Consider the following 17,070-nt stretch of genomic DNA (forward strand, 5'->3'; position numbering starts at 1 on the left):
GTCAAAACTCATCCTTTCTAATCACCCTACAACTTGCCCGCTTGATCCAATTCCATCTCATCTCCTTCAAGCCATTTCTCCTGAAGTTGTACCTGCACTCAATCACATCATCAACACTTCCCTCCACACTGGTGTTTTTCCCTCATCATTTAGACAGGCACGTATAACTCCACTACTTAAGAAACCCAACCTCAACCTCTCTTTTAGAGAACTACAGACCAGTTTCCCTTCTTCCTTTTATTGCAAAAACACTTGAACAAGCTGTGTTCAAACAAGTCTCTACATTTCTCACACACAACAATCTCCTTGACAGCAACCAATCTGGCTTCAGAAGTGGACATTCAACTGAGACGGCCTTGCTCTCAGTTGTTGAAGCTCTAAGACTGGCAAGAGCAGAATCCAAATCTTCAGTACTTATCCTGCTTGATCTGTCCGCTGCTTTTGACACGGTTAACCACCAGATCCTCCTATCAACGCTACTGACGAAAGGCATCTCAGGAACAACACTTCAATGGTTTGAGTCTTACCTATCAGATAGGTCCTTCAAAGTATCTTGGAGAGGTGAGGTGTCCAAGTCTCAACATCTAACTACTGGGGTGCCTCAGGGCTCAGTTTTTGGACCACTTCTCTTCTCTGTCTACATGGCATCATTAGGTTCTGTCATTCAGAAACATGGCTTTTCATACCACTGCTATGCTGATGACACTCAACTCTACCTCTCATTCCATCCTGATGATCCGACGGTAGCTATTCGCATCTCAGCTTGTCTAACAGACATTTCTTCCTGGATGATGGACCATCACCTTCAACTCAACATTGCCAAGACAGAACTGCTTGTGATTCCAGCTAACCCATCGTTCCATCACAATTTCACCATCAAGTTAGGCACATCAACCATAACTCCTTCAAAAACAGCTAAAAGCCTTGTAGTTATGATTGATGATCAGCTGACTTTCTCAGACCACATTGCTAAAACTGTCCGATCCTGCAGATTTGCTTTATTCAACATCAAGAAGATCAAGCCCTTTCTTTCGGAACATGCAGCACAACTCCTTGTTCAAGCTCTTATTCTGTCCAGACTGGACTATTGCAATGCCTTCTTGACAGGTCTTCCAGCCAGTTCTATCAAACCTTTACAATTAATTCAGAACGCGGCAGCAAGATTAATTTTTAATGAGCCAAAAAGAATACACGTCAGACCTCTGTTTATCAATTTGCACTGGCTTCCAATAGCTGCTCGCATAAAATTCAAGGCATTGATGTTTGCCTACAAAACTACCACTGGCTCTGCACCCATTTACCTAAATTTGTTACTTCAGACTTATATGCCCTCTAGAAGCTTGCGTTCTGCAAATGAACGTCGCTTGATTGTGCCATCCCAAAGAAGCACAAAGTCACTTTTACGGACTTTTAAATTAAATGTTCCCTTCTGGTGGAATGAATTCCCCAACTCAATCCGAGCAGTCCGAGTCCTTAGCCATCGTCAAGAATCGGCTTAAAACACATCTCTTCCATCTTTATTTGACCCTCTAACTTTAACACTCACTATTCTAATTCTATTCTTTAAAAAATCTAACTACCTTTCTAATCTTTTGGTATTCTATTTTCTTTTCATTTATTATGCAATTGTATATGTATGTGTGTGTGTATGTGTAAAGACCTCTAACTAGCTTGCTCTATTCTTTTATTTTTTATTCTATCTGTTTTCTTTTTATTTATTATATTATTTAAAATACCATGCTATGTGTACTGTGTTAAGCTAACTGAGACTTGTTATAGCACTTATATATCATTGCTCTTTTTGTTGTTTTTGACTGCTTCCACTGTCTTCATCTGTAAGTCGCTTTGGATAAAAGCGTCTGTTAAATGAATAAATGTAAATGTAAATGTAAACCACTGGATGAAGACCGAGAAGGAAGGGAAGACAGTCTGAGTCTCACTCCACACCGGGTAGCCCACTCCAACACCCTTCCAGTGAGTAGCGAACAGACAAACACTATAAAGCTATCGTCTGTGGAATACAGCATGGGTTGTTGGTGAACAAACATGGAACAATGAATAGAGATCAATTACTGGCGTAAGATACATCACAGGCTGGGCAGAATCATAAACAGAGTTCATAAGCAAGATCAGGGCAGGCGGCAGACAGACAATAGTACAGAACCACGTAGGCATCTATCAAACGTCAACAGGTAAACAGTCCAGGTAATCAAAAGGAGATCAGACACATGGAAACACTCAGAAATGTATGCAGGGCAAAACAAAACTTTGAAATGAGCACAGCGAAGGCTCATTCTTAAATAGGCCAGCCAATGGAAAACACATGTGCAGGTGATTAGTCTCAGGTACAGGGCATTGTGGGAATTGAAGTCTGAAAGGCTGACTAGTACTCTAGTGATGGTTTCCCTCTGGTGGTGATCGAAGGGAGATTTGTGTGATATATAATTTGTTTTGAAATAAAAAACTTATGAACTGTTTAGGATAATTAATTATTATTCTACACTGTTTTGAGAACAGTAATCTGAGTTATATAATGCAATTTACTATACTCTTTCTACCATGTTAAGCATATCTGTTGCTGCAGAATCAAGCACAGAATCTGGTTGTTTACCTCCAAAGCTCAAAAACGAGCCAAGCCAAGGCTGCTGAAATCATCACAGGCTCCTCACACTTCATTCGTACACTTCCCGAGAGCCAAATAACACTTCTCCGCAGGTATCCGGCGTATCCTCTGAGGAGCACTCGTCTGCCTCGAGGAGGAAGAGGAAAAATTTGTTCGTCAAACAGGAGGATGTGTCCTTCTAAACAAGCGCCTGTAAGTGTGTTCATAACAGCGAGGCAGGTTATGTGTGTGGAACGCCATGTCCTCGCAGACAGACACCTGACTAATGTTTGAAACATCAGGAAGGAAGTGTGTGACGTCAGGTGAGCTGATGAAGGTCAAATCCACAAAAACATATTGTAGCATGCAGCTTAGCTCATTCCAACATAACAAAAAACAGAGCCTCTGCTTTTAAGCAAAAACCCCTTCTAACCCCTGGCTGTCTTACGTTCTTCGTGAACATCGGCCCCAACTCAAGAAAATGTCACGAATTGAAAGATCTGTTAGACCTGAGTAGGCTATGTATCAGTCTTTGCTTTCATCTTTTCTGCTGAAGTCCATGCCAAATCTTCATACAGTCAAACCAAAATTTATTCAGACACCTTTATCATTTCACACATTATCACAGTTTATTCGCTACAGTTTAAAAATGGTAATAAAATATGACAAGATCTCAGTTAAAACTGTTAAACTGTTTTTAAACTGTTAAACTGTGTCAGAACAAGTTCATCTTGATGATGTCAGATAACAATTAAGCAAAACATGGTCAGGTCAGAGTGTCTGAAAAAATTTTGGTCCAAGATGTTTTATCAATTTTGCTGGTGGTCTACTGTATGAATAATTTTTGGGTATACTATATCACAGTTTACTTTTTATTGCTATCCTCACTTACATAAATTAACTAAATAGATGAACTTGTCCTGCACCCACTAGTAAAAAAATATAAAAAATTAAATATGGTGTATTAGTAGTTTTTGTTTTTACTTTATTTACACAACAAGATCAACAGCGCTTTGGACAGACATAACCTCTTCAAAACATTAAATTCTTTCCTTTGTCACCCTCCACCACCTCTTGAACAGCAGATGATTTAAATACATTCTTCCCAGAAAAAAACTGTTGTGTTATTTAGTGCATATTGGCCAGTAGGTGGCAATAGAGGTTTGTGGTATATATATAAATATATGGTAAATGGACTGCATTTATATAGCGCTTTCAACAGACCACATGGCCATCCAAAGCACTTTTCAAGTTGCCTCACATTCACCCATTCACACACTCATTCATACACCGACGGCGGTGTCAGCCATTCAAGGCGCCATCCAGCTCGTCGGGAGCAGCTGGGGTTAGGTGTCTTGCTCAAGGACACCTCGACACTTGGTCAGGTGGAGCCGGGGATTGAACCACTAACCTTCCGGTTTGTAGACAACCTACATGAACCACTGAGCCACTGAGGGGTGTAATGGTTCACAAAATTCACGGTTCGGTTCGATACGATTCACTGGTGTCACGGTTCGGTACGTTTTAGATACAACAAAAAGAAAAAATTGGCAGATAAATTTCCTTGATTTAAAAAAAAATGTTTTTATTTATTAAAACTAACAAAGTATGTTTTTTGTTTTTTTTACATTGAACAAAGATGGAGCTGTTCTTTACCCATCGTCTATGGTGTTTTCTTAGCAGCATACTGTATAAAACAAAAACAGCTCCTTATAATTTTTTTTTTTTTAAATGTTATATTGTTGTAGTAGTTATGAACAAATACAACTATACAACTACAAACACCAGACCTGTTGGTTATTGGAGGATTTCTATTTCTGGTCTGTTAAACACATTGGCCATTTTGCAACGAGCCTTCAGTGCATACTGAGTGAGCGAGCGCCTGACTGAGTAGCCTAACATAAACATATAACTATAAGTTGGTGTTTTTTTCTTCTTCGGGGGTGTCAGGGGCGTTGCCTGTTACGTCGTTTGGGTTATTGGGCCACCTTGTTGAACGCATATCATTATATTTCAATTTTTTTAATTTATTTTCCAAATATAATTAATTAGTCCAACGAACCGGTCAGTACATAATGCATACCGTGTACCGAACCGAAAGCCTCGTACCGAACGGTTCAATATGAATATGCGTATCGTTACACCCCTAATATATATATATATATATATATATATATATATATATATATATATATATATATATATATATATATATATATAATGGTGGGCCATTATCATGCTGCGTTAAAGTGAGACTCTTATCGGGAGATAAAAAAATTATCGCAGTTAATCTATTCTCAATGTTGGGTTGGGAGCTGGGTCTATGATGACTTTCACCTATGTCGAGAACGCATTATTGTAACGCGAAGTACATTAATATAATGTGCGAGTGCGAATCTCTCTGCTCGTGCACGATCTCAAATACACGTTGCTATTGTAAGAATTTTCACTGGGCATATATATGCGATCCGCAAATTATATTTCGCGCTCGAGGAGAGAGATTCTCCCTAGGGCACATTATATTCCACACGCGAGCAGAGAGATTTGCGCTCGCGCATTATATTAATGTACTTTCTCGCTACAATAATGCACTCTCGACATTTGACAGGGAAATAACGCCATAAAATAACGCCATATTTTGGAAACAGGAGATGAGCCCCTGGTCTAATACACCACATGTCTTGAGAAACCCATTCTCAAAAACGTAATGCTACTTTTAGTCATTATTTTATTTGGTTAACACACATATTCTGAATGCCTTCGGCAGAATTCAAATGAGCCGTTTTAATCTAGATTAATCTGTGTGTGTGTGTGTTCAGAATACAAGAGTAATGGAGTCAGAAGTCTTAACAACCTTCAAAGCCACCGTCTATGGCGCATTCTTCAAAGCCTTCATTTACTGCATTTGCTTCATCATACCATGAATTTTACTGGTGTGGATCTAGGAAACACCTCACAAATGACCTCATCAGAACAGTGTAATAACTGTCAAAAGATGGGACATTATTCACTGGTGTGTCATTCGGGACAAGCTCGCTCAGGGCGTGAAACTGACTTACCTGAGATTCAGATCCTTTATATGCATGACTCGTTAACTGATAAAAATAAGTGCACACCTGTCATACGTCTGTGCCTATCGAGCTTGCCATGGATTCTGGATCATCTGTTTGTATCTTGCCAAAAATTGTGTATGATACACACTTCAGGAAAGATGGTTCAGGAGCCTACTTACATAAGACTGGTGACGTAGTCTCGTTCTCCGATTCAGGTAATTGGATGCTTACCTGTCACTGTCTCTAAGGACGACATTACCTACTTCATACTTCATTTTGAAGGCAATCCAAATTTGCCAGCCTGCCAATCAGCTCCTGGGTATTGGCTGTCTGCTTAGACACCTCTATCTGCTTTTGGATGTGCAAAAGGCTTTGTGCAAAAGGTAAAGCCACTTACCTTTGTCCATTAGAAACACAGTCAGTGAGAAAATTAATTGTTTTCTCAAGGTAGGCATTATTGAAAGAGTGGTAGCTTCGCCGTGTATCTCCCCAATAGTAGTAATTTAGAAAAAAATGGTTGCTATTCGTATGTGCGTGGACCTACAAGAGCCCAACAAGGCTATTGTTACTGATAGCTACCCACTACCAAACATCAAAGAAATGTTGTCTTTGTTAAGAGGTGCGACTGTATTTTCCATTATCGATTTGGATAGATCTTACTTTCAGTTGCCATTACATGAGTATAGCCACGATCTGACTGCCTCCATTACTCACAAAGGGCTTTCCAGATTTTGTCAGGTACCATTTAGTATTGCTTCAGCACCCTCTGCCTTTTAAAAAATTTTGGAATCAGTTTTACAAGGACTTCCAAACTTTGCCAATTACCTCGATGACATTATTCTTTGGGGATGTACACAAACAGACCACGAGCACATATTCAAAGCTGTCATTCAGCGCTTACAGAATGCTAGGCTGAAGTTGAATCAACTGAAGTGCCAATTCAACAAAGCCAGTCTGCACATCCTGGGACATACAGTGAACGTGCAAGTAATTCAATCTGATGAGGATCATCTCTCAGCTATTCTTCATGCACCTGCTCTGGAAGATGTGACCCAACTTCACTCGTTCATTGGGCTACTGTCATGGTACAACAAATGTATTCTTAATTTTGCCACAAAAGTTGAACCTCTGTGTGCTTATATCAGAAAGGGTTTGGATTTAATCTGCTCTGAGGACGCACAGCAATGTTTTGATGCTGTAAAAAAATTGCTCATTCATATCCCTGCACTTTCATCATTCAACCCAGATTTGCCTACAGTGGTATCTACAGATGCCTCTGACTATGGTCTGGGCGCTGTTCTTGTTCATTAAGGATAAAACAGAGCGCATTGCCGCTTTTGCGTCCCAGAACTTGTCACCGACTGAACACAAGTACTCGACCATTGAAAAGGAACCACTTTCTGGGGTCTGTGCCATAGAAAAGTGTTGAACTTACTTTTGGGGCCATAAATTCCTCCTGCGCACGAACCTAGGCTTCAACTGTGCTTCTGTCATCCAAAGGAACTGATCACAACGGGATGTGCATGCTGGACAGCACGGTTACTGTGTTTCTATTATGATGTGTTTTACCAGCCTGGGGCTCTGAATAACACAGCCAACTGTCTTTCTTGCCTATACCGTTGCATGCTTCGGAAGAAGACTTGGAGAAACTTGTTCATGCCTTTATCACCAGCAAGGTGGACTATTGTAATGGTCTCCTCACCGGCCTTCCAAAGAAGACCATTAAAAAGCTGCAGCTCATCCCGAACACTGCTGTCAGAATTCTGACTAGAACAAGAAAATGTGAGCATTTCACACCAGTCCTCAGGTCCTTACACTTTCTTCCGGTTACATTTAGGATTGATTTTAAAGTACTTTTACTCGTTTATAAATCACTCAATGACCTAGGAACGAAATACATTGCAGATATGCTCACTAAATATGAACCTAACAAGCCACTCAGATCATTAGCATCGAGTCAGTTAGAAATACCAAGGGTTCACACAAAACAAGGGAAATCTGCTTTTAGTTATTAATCTGCACGCAGTTGGAATCAGCTTCCATAAGAGATCAGATGTGCTAAAACATTAGCCACTTTTAAATCTAGACTAAAAACTCATCTGTTTAGCTGTGCATTTATTGAAAGAGCAACTGTGCATTGTCTGAGCTGACTGCATGGTATTCTATGAATTGCACTGTACTTTTTGCAACCTTAAATATAAATGTCTAAAATTCATTTTAAATCAAATTTTCAATCATTTTTTTTTATTTCTACATTATCCATAAAAGTATTACATAATTTTATGTAAAGCACTTTGAACTACCATTATATACAAAATAAATATACTTGGCTTGCCTTGGATGCTGAACCTGAGTTTGTAGCATTTCTGTCTCCTGTGATTTCAGCTCTCTCGCTGGCTGAGTTTGCTTTTGCCTCCGCATCATGCTCTGAACTGAGTGCATTACGCACACAAAAAGCTCGCGGTTGGCTTTCCTCTTCAACTTCTGTGGATATTATTCCACATCTATACTTTCAACTACGTGACAAACTGAGTGTGCAGCAGGATCACCACACACATTGGTGAAGTTAGTTCAAGAAAGGAATTGTGTGCCCAAAACAGCTAATTTGTGAACTGTACTGGTGGCCAGGCATTGATTTTCTCATTAAGGAGCATGTTCATGCCTGTCAATTGTGTCTGTCCTCTGATAAAACTTTGAACACCTTGGTTGCGCTGTTGCAGCCAGTGCCTTTTCCATCTGTACAGTGGGTAAAGGTAACTATTAAAGTGGTGGGCCCATTTGAAAGCACTGTGTAGTTATGCACTGAAATTGATCGACTATCACAGTAAGAGGCCCTGCATTTACGGCTTCCATCACCACTCAAAGTGTTATCACCTTCTTGTCATCTGTGTTTAACAGATACAGCAATCCACAGACTGTCGTGTCTGATAACAGGACCCAATTCACATCAGCAGATTTTTCTACATTCCTGGAAAAGAGAGACATTTGACACATATGTAATTCTTTGATCAACCCTGCCACAAATGGAGCTGTAGAACATTTTCATCGCATGTTGAAAAGCTGCATTCAGTCTGCTGTTCTGGAAGCAAGGCCGTGGAAATCTACAGTCATGGAATTTCTCCAAGTGTATCATGCTACACCCCATTCTGCCACAGGACTTTCCCCATTTGATGCTTCATGGCAGAAAGATCTGACTCTCAAATGCATCTCAGTGTTCTCCCTACTCCCTCCACTCGTCAGGATGCTCCTGTGCTCTTTCAGGTTCTTTTGAAGCAAAAGAAAATGAAAGCATACACTGACTCCAGACAAGATCTCACTTCTGATTTTAAAGTGGGGGATTGAGTGCATGTGTGTAATCCAACTCATATTCCGAAAGCACATCCAAGTTTGCCAACCTTTGTCAAATTGTGTGTAAACGTGATATCATCAACTAACCATCGAAAAATCCTCTGCTTTGTGACTGGGGACCCTTTTGTGCGACAACATTGTGTCAACATTGGACTGCTAATGAAATGCAGTTAGCATCTTACCAGAAATGTAAGAATATAATGTTTTATATACATAAAACTGAGGTCTGTTAGTCAGAAAACCTAGAATCCAGTTGTAGATGGATGTGCTGATTCCAAGCTAACTAGGCTTGGAGATCAGCTTGGAAGGGATTACAGTATTAAATGGATAACTGAAATCAATGAACAGCATTCTCACGTGTGTATTTTGACTATCCAAATTGGAATGGGTCTTTTGTAGCAGGGAGACAGGATTTTAAATGGGATGCAACCAGCCTCTCTATGCACTTGGCAATGATGGGGGAGAGTGTGACAGGATGGAAGTTGAGCAGTGGGTATCAGTGATGCGGAGGTCAATATATTAATAACCCACACCGACCGACGTTTTCAAATAACCTAACCGCAACTCTGACCGCAAAAAAAGGAAAAGAAAATATCGCATTTTTTTAAAGTAGTAAATGCTCATCATAGCCTCATTGTAAATCATAGCCTCATCGTCAATAAGCTCATAAATTGATCTAAAATAGTCTAGTCTGGATATGTCTATTTTGATATTTCTTTTCAGCAGACAGAGAGGCTCGGGTTTGTTCTGATCAGAGCTTGTGAGCGGAGAGCGCATTTCTCCATATATTACACTCAAGCCAGAATGGCCTGCTGGTTCGAAAATATGCAAGGAGACATTTAGTTGTTTAGTAATAAACTGGTGTTTTCTGTGTCGCTGTAAAGATGAAGTTGACGATGTGGACTCGCCACGCCATGAGAAATGCACATTTCATGTGGATTACATAATCAAAGAGTAGCCTATTTATTTTGGTTTTAATATTTTTGTTAAAAAGTAGACATTTCAAGCTTTCTGTGATATATAGCCTATATTTCTCAAATCTGTGAGGCACAAGCTGAGTTTCGGCGCCCTCCAGTTCACATGCAATGCAAGTGATCGTGCCGGCGCCTCATTACATTGTCTGCTATATATTTGCTTATTTTTTATAAAATATGGGCAATTGATTGATAAAACATTGATCAAAATTAAGATACAATTTATACAAAATGAAAATATTTTAAAAAGAGTTTTCTATAAAACAAAACTTAATGAAGTCGTCAAAATCATGTTTTACCAAAAACAGTGTCTTCACTTTTTCTCTTGCCGCCTCCATCTCTACCTGTAGACTGAGCTCGTGCGTCATCTTCGCGCCAGTAATTCAGCCGATAAAGTGTAGGCCTATGTATTTCAAAACTGTGTCTAGAACTATGTTAATTAAAAAGGTTCAATTGGCATCTTTATTTCAAACAACCCGACCGCGACCCGAATATCATAAAAAATATTTTTGGATGACTCGTAACCGCAGGCAAGTGTAGGTGACCGCAGGCACCCGCTCATTTTGGATCAACCCACACATCACTGGTAGGTATCAACAATGACAGAGTCTGTACACCATGATTTGTTTACATAAATGCATACTCCACCACCCTTGTTTTTACCAGATGTTTCTGCTACTCTGTCAGCCCTGAAGAAAGACTGTCCATCAATATTCAGCACGCTGTTTGGGACATCATTGCAGAGCCATGTTTCATTGAAGAACATAACATTACAGTCCATAAGTCATTTTTGTGTGAGGGTCCAGATCTTTAGTTCGTCCATCTTGTTCATCAGAGACCATACATTTTGCAAGGAAGATGCTGGGCAGAGCTGGTCGATGTGGATTTAGCTTTAGCTTAGCACGCAGCCCTCCATGCTTTCCCCATCTTTTTTATGATCTCGATGGAGACGACGAATACTTCCGGTCGGTGCAAGTGATCTGCTTGTCTTTCTTGTCTGGCTTGTCTGCTTGTTATCTCTGTAGCTCCGCTGGGAGTTCACTGAAGTCAAAAGGATGATCTAAAACTATGTTGGAACACCGATTGTTGATGTCTAGGAGTGACTGTTTACTGTAGCTGTAGTTTTCATAACTGAATCGAGCATGTGATGTGCACATTGTGATGTGTTCCCGTCCCCATCCTGTTTTGATCCACACATTCAATACTCTTTTAGAAGATGCTTAGTAGTGCCTCCTATTGTATAACAGTGAAATCACAGAAAGCTAGAAAAAATTAATCAGAGAAGAAGGCACATCAACGCCTCTTCTTCCTGAGACGGCTGAGGATGTTTTGAATGAGCCCCAGCATCCTCAGAACATTCTACACCTGCACTATAGAGAGCATCCTGACGGGCTGCATCACTGCCTGGTTTGGAAACAGCAATGCTTGCAACCGTAAAGCTCTGAAAAGGGTTGTACAAACTGCCAGCCACATTGTTGGAGGTGAGCTTCCCTCCCTCCAGGACATCTACACCAGGCGGTGTATAAGGAAAGCCCGGAGGATCATCAGTGACTCCAGCCACCCGTCCCACAGACTGCTCTCTCTGCTGCCCTCAAGAAGACGTCTCCACAGCATCCGATACCGCACTAGCCGACTGAGGGATAGCTTTTTCCTCATCAGACTAATGAACAGTCCAAACTAATACACCTTTCAGCACCCTACAGCATACTCCCACAATATGGAATGCCACACACTGCACTTTAACAATTCAACACTGGACTATACATACACACTGCATTCATTTAATACAATAACCTACCCGTTACCACTGAATACCCTCTGATGCACATCCATGACATTTCTGTATTCAGTTCACATACACTCTGTTGCACCTTAGCATATTTGTATGCATATATATTTTTACATAATGTAGAACGTGTACATTCTGTGTATAGTGTATAATGTGTAGAGCTAACTGTAAGTATGTACATACTGCATATAATGCGTGGTGTTAACTGTAAGTATGTCTAATAGTACACTGACTATATGTATGTGCATATTGCACATTTTCACCTGCTTAAATGTTTATATGTTAAAAGTCTGTATGGTTATATGTTAATTGTTTCTGCAATTTCTGGAGCAAGCTCCCAAGAATTTCACTCACCAAGGCACATGTGCTATGGTGATGTGACAATAAAAGTGACTTGACTTGAAAGAGTTAAAGTGGAACAAATAGGTCACCATTTGCAAATGCTTTTGACAAAGCAAGGTATATAATTATTAAACATTAAAAATAAATAAATTAATATAAACAAACAAACAAATAAATACATAAAAAGGGTACAAACTAATAAACTGTGTTTTGGAGCATCATTGAATGTTTTCATGGTGGCCTTTAGCCTCAACAACAAGGACTTAATTTATGCAAACTTACTGAAAAACACAACATAATTAATACAAACTAAATGCAAGAGATGCATTGTGCTGTCACTGCATTTTCACTCTTATTTAGCAAGTAAATCATAAATCAGCACCAGTAAACAGATTCATTGGACAGGAGTGAATTCTGCCTGTCGCTTGCGTCCTTGACCAGACCCTCTGAGGGTCATAAAGAAATGTAGGGCCTGCTCACAGACACATTCCCTTTGTTGAAAATGTTGTTTGCCGATGACATGGAAACAAGTGGCACCACGCTGGAAGTCGCATTCAGACGGACAGACAGCACTTCCTGTGATTGACTGCTTGGACGGTATACGTGCAGAATGAGCTTCATGTTGTTTGTCCATGTACATCAGAAGCTGCTTTGAAGAGTAAAGGCCACACAAACGTACTTTTTTGTCTGTAAAACCACTATTTTTCAATTGTCCACAATTTCAAATACAAAAATAAATAAATAAATAAAACGCTGAGAAAAGTTCCTTGTTTATTTGTATGAAAAATATGGATAATGTAAAATTTCATCAGAAAATGCGAAGAGTCACAATTATCTATAATTGTATGTTAAAGTTATATCAGACAAAAATGTTTGTCAAAATTGCAACAACACAACACACATAAGATCTTCATAATGAATTCCCATTAGTCAGTCACCACTGATGCAAAATAGAACTACAGATGTTCTCTATCAAAGCCTGAATTGGCAAAGAAAGTTGATGAACAGCATCATGGTACCAACAAAGCCAGATTGGAGAGGTTTGGTTTTGTCAACTCAAAACTAATCCTGTAACTCTGAATTTGTTCAGCTACCATCATGGTACAGGCCCCAGGTCAGTCATAGAATGTAAGTTACTATGGCAGTGAATGCCGCTAAAAGCCAAGCCACTTAGGTGGTGTCTAAAACCCAGGATTGATGCAAACTAACCTGAAACTTACCAGCTAATCTAGCTTCATGGTACAGGCCCCTGCTTTGAAGTTTAAAGTAATCCTGAAGACCTTGAGCTGGATCAGGTGTGTTCGATTTGCAGGGGTCTCCAAATTCATTCCTGGACCCTAATCAAACACACCTGAACCAGCTAATCAAGATCTTACTAGGCATGCTAGAAACTTCCAAGCCGGTGTGTTGAGGCAAGCTGGAGGTGAACTCTGCAGGACACAGACCCTCCAGGGCAGAGTTTGGAAATCCCTGTTGATTAGTGTTGGAGAAAAACTTTGCAGAGCTGTGACCCTCCAGGAATTGAGTTTGAGACCACAGTTTTAGGACTTTTATAAAGTGTTCACTGTGTTAACCTCACCAGAGTTTGGAGAAATGTGCCCAATTGATTAAGAAAAACGTTTAAATTAAATTCAGTTAGAATTATATATATATATATATATATGTATGTGTTATTTTATTTTTATTTTATTTTTTTCCTTGCACAGTCTGTTTCTGTTATTTGCAGTCTAACATTCATAATTCAAATGAGCAACATTATTTAAACTCGCAGGAAAGTGAAGTCTCTGAACAGATCAGTAATGGTGTTGCACCTGAAGAGGGCGCTTTCATCAGACAGTCATACATGAGAACCTCTGTGCAGCATCATCCTCTTCATCATCATCATCAGTCGTTCACCTGATCATCCTTCATCAGTATATCATGCAGGTGATCATCATCCACATGTGCCGCGTGTGAAAGCTGATTTGCTGTGTGTTTCTTGTGTTGTTGTGAGCAGTGGGAGGGTCAGTGCTGTGTTGTGTTGTGAGCAGTGGGAGGGTCAGTGCTGAGGGTTCATCTGGACTGACCGACTGACCGCTGGATCTGAGCTGCCGGATCTCTGCAGGAGCCGCCGAGTTTCCAGCGCACGGTAAAATTCTTTCGCATGTTTTCCAGCCTCACAGGTTAAAAGCGGTTTGTTTGGGAAGTGTGACTGTTTAGTGTCTCTGTCGCGCGCTCTGCTTTCATTACGACTTTCTAGATGCGCTGTAACGCGGTTCTAATAACTTTGACCAACTTTTAAGTGAATGAACCCATAACGAGTGAATCGTACGTTTGTGCGTGTGTATCAGATGTGTGATATTTTACGGTTTAGTACAGTTTGGTTTTATAGTTTATAATCTTAGCTGTGATGTTGTGGATGTGGGTGATGTAAATGTTACGAATCACAGAACCGCCTAATGATGAGTAATTATATGAGTAATGATGAGATTTACTTTAAATCAGCCTGCCTGAACAGTTTTTTTTAAATTTTGTAATTTTTATTAATTATTTTAAATGAAGTTAACGGACACAGGCATAACTAAATATATAGTCTAAACATTATGTGTGTTTATATAAAATATGTAGGCTATGTTATGAATTCTGAGTAAATGTAATCTAAACTAGTCTTGTGCAGTCAGTGTTTTACAGACCGGTCTTTGCTGCCATCAAACTAATGTTGATTTCTCTCTCAGGAAGTATCGGGTGTGGAATATTCTGGTCACTGTTCACAATATCAGCCACAACTGTTGAGTCCATCAGGAGAGACACATTCACAGCAAACCACAGTCTGAACATGAGGAGCATCACGTGTTTCATAACTGTTCTTTTGTGCCTGAAAAGCGCGACTTCAGGTAAGAAGACTGTTAATTCACTTGAAGTGCTTGACAAAGACCAACATAAATTAAATGTGCTGACCTTTCACTTAATCTCAAATAACCAGTAAATATACTGACCAACTAAACTCCCTTGAAATAATTAGTTATCTATCTCAATACATTAAAGCAGCTTCACTGTTAAACACGAAAATTAGCATCTGTTACCTTCAAGCGCTCTTTCCATCCAGTTTTGTTGCTATAAAACATTTAGCTGATGTTTTTGACTCTAGAGTGTGCAGTGAGAGATATCAGAAATAAATCAAGATGATAGGTAGCTGTTTTTATTTAGGTCTATGCCCTGTAGATTATGTAGTCAAATGTGTAACAGATTTTGTAAAAAATAAATATTGAGCTACTGAAGAATCTTTGGTTCTGCATTAACATTAATTTAACCTCTGTATTTTGGGGGAAGTCATGGTCTAATGGTTAGAGAGTTGGACTCATAACCCAAAGGTTGCTGGTTCGAGTCTCGTACCAGAAGGGATTGTAGGTGGGGGAGTGAATGTACAGCTCTCTCTCCCCCCTTCAATACCACGACTGAGGTGGTCTCAAGCAAGGCTACAAACCCCCAACAAAACAAAAAAAATGCTCCGGGTGCTCTTGCTGGTGACTGAAAGCCTTTGGCGCATTGAGATTGAGTCAGTCTGTTCAGTCTGCTGTTATCCAGACGCCGCAGGTGGATTGTCTTGGTCACTGATTGCTTGATGTCTGGGTTTAAACGAAGGATCATGTTAGTGAGAATACATAAAGCTTTAGAGACACCATCATCGGGTTCTCCTGTGCATTTGAATGAAAGCCGACAACATTGTTTGTACTTCTGGCTTCCAGTGTGTGTCTTATGTCAGTGATCTGCTTCGCTTGTACTTTCACTTTGCATTTTACTGGAAATCCTAACTCTGCTCAGCAGTTTCTCATGCTTTTGTCACCCTTGAGAGGGTCAGTCGGTCTGTCCGTCATTAGAGAGGAAGACTACAGCCCTTTAGGTGTTTTTAGGCAGTGGGACAGAGCCCATGATGCAGTTGTTAGTGGCTGTAATCCACAGAAAAGCAGTGGATCTGACATCCTCAGGAAGAGGAACACGCAAGGGCTGTTATGTAACTACCTGATATTCCTGCCACAGCACCATCATTACTGCACCACACAGACAGCATGAGAGAGAGAGAGACAGTCGGTTCCTCAGTGAATAAACACAATGATGGTAACAGAAAAAAAAAAAAATCCCTGTGTTAAATATGGCGTGTAGCGTTTAAATGAGGCACTTCCGCCTGCTGAAGGACCGCCGGCTGGTCTGGGTGGCAGTGAGACCCGGTGACGCGACCGCATGGAGACCGATTTCTATCTCGTGCTCGCAATTAACAATCTGTTTTTTCCCTCTTCTGACTGGTTTTGTTTTTTTTGTTCTTGGTTTTTTTTTCTATTTTGGTTTGATAAAATGCTTGAATTTGTGTCTGTACGTGTTGAATGATTATGTTTTGATGGAAGACTTTGAAGACGAACATTTTCATAAACACTACAGTTCGAAATATTTATGAAAGAAGCTTATCTGCTAACGAAGGCTGCATTTCTTTGATCAAAAATACAGTAATATATGTTTATAATTTAAACCCTTTCCTGTGTGAATGTTAAAATTGGATTTATTCCTGAATTTTCAACATCATTACTGCAGTCTTCAGTGTCACATGATCCTTCAGAAATCATTCTAATATGCTGATTTGCTGCTCAAGAAACATAAATGTTGAAAACGGTTGTGCTGCCAAATATTTTTGTGGAATCCGTGATGCATTTTATGTTTTAGGATTCTATGATTAATGATTAAAACTCTTTTGCAACATTATAAGTGTCTTTTCTGTCACTTTTGAACAATTCCGTGCAGCCTTGCTGAATAAAAGAATGAATTTGTCGTTCAGTCTTGTGTGTTCAGCAAGTATATTTTTGTACAAATTGGAACACGGAAGTGTGTGGAAGCCGCTGGAGACCTTCTGTTGTAGTGTGAACAAGAATTAAGACGAGAGAAAACATCAAAGAAACACACACACACACACAGTCCTCAAATAAAGCCTCACAC

This window comes from Carassius gibelio, chromosome B19 (assembly GCF_023724105.1).
Source record: "Carassius gibelio isolate Cgi1373 ecotype wild population from Czech Republic chromosome B19, carGib1.2-hapl.c, whole genome shotgun sequence".
NCBI classification, from domain to species: domain Eukaryota; kingdom Metazoa; phylum Chordata; class Actinopteri; order Cypriniformes; family Cyprinidae; genus Carassius; species Carassius gibelio.